Below are 1,378 nucleotides of genomic sequence, written 5' to 3' on the forward strand. Positions count from 1 at the left end.
ACTTGTGTTTTCATTCCCTTAACAGACACTGTTAATAAATTGATAAAGTCCAGCTTATCAATTTTTTTTCTTTCCTGGATCATAGTTTTAGCGTCATATTTAAGAACTCTTTCACTAACCCCAGGCCATGAAGATTTTCTCCTATGATTCTTCCAGACGTTTTAGAGTTTTAGGTTTCAGATCTATGATTCATCCTGAGTTCGTTTTAGTATAATGTGTGAGGTTTAGGACAAGGTGTTTTTTGTGTTTTGTGGGGTTTTTTTGTTTTGCTTTGTTTTTGCATATAGGTGTCCAGTTGTTCCAGCACCTTTCGTTGACAAGTTGTGCACACCATGGGGCGCCTGGGTGGCACAGCGGTTAAGCGTCTGCCTTCGGCTCAGGGCGTGATCCCGGTGTTACGGGATCGAGCCCCACATCAGGCTCCTCCGCTATGAGCCTGCTTCTTCCTCTCCCACTCCCCCTGCTTGTGTTCCCTCTCTCGCTGGCTGTCTCTATCTCTGTCAAATAAATGAACAAAATCTTTTAAAAAAAAAAAAGTTGTGCGCACCTTTGTCAAAGCCAACCGGCCACATTTGTGTGGGTCTCCTTCTGGACCCTCTTCTGTTTCACTGATCCATTCACTGTGTCCATTCCTCAGAACACACCACACTCTTTTTTTCCTTTATAATAGCGTCCTTTTTTATTTAAGATTTTATTTACTTGAGAGAGAGACAGAGAGAGCGTGTGCGCAGGAGCACGGTGAGGGGCAGGGGGAGAGGGAGAAGCAGACTCTCCGCTGAGCAGGGAGCCCAACTCTGGCTCGATCCCAGGACCCTGAGATCACGCCCTGAGCCAAAGGAAGACGCTTCATGGACTGAGCCCCCCGGGCGCCCCAGAACACACTACACTCTTGATTCCTGTTGCAAGTTATGTTGTAGTAAAGGCTGAAACCAGACAGCGTGATTCCTCCAACTTTATTCTTTTTTGAAATTGTTTGAACTATTCTAATTTCTCTGCCTTCCCGTTTAACTTTACAGTCGGCTTGTCTATATCTGCAGAGGTTCCTGCTGGGGTTGGACTGGAGTTACGTTAAATCTACAGATCACTTTTATGGGTTGAATTGTGTCCCTGCAAAAGATGGGTTGAAGTTCTAACCTGGGCCACATCACCTCCGAATGTGATTTTATTGATTTATTTTAAAATATTTATTTATTTGAGAGAGAGACAGAGTGCACGGGGGGAGGGGCAGAGGGAGAGGGAGAGAGAGAATCTCAAGCAGACTCCACGCCCAGTGCATGATCCTGACACGGGGCGGGGCTCAATCTCACAACCCTGAGATCATGACCAGAGCTGAAAACAAGAGTCTGATGCTTAACCGACTGAGGCACCCAGGCGCCCC

The sequence above is a fragment of the Ursus americanus genome, chromosome 32, assembly GCF_024610735.1.
Source record: "Ursus americanus isolate L20-20 chromosome 32, mUrsAme1.1.p, whole genome shotgun sequence".
In the NCBI taxonomy this organism is placed as follows: Eukaryota; Metazoa; Chordata; class Mammalia; order Carnivora; family Ursidae; genus Ursus; species Ursus americanus.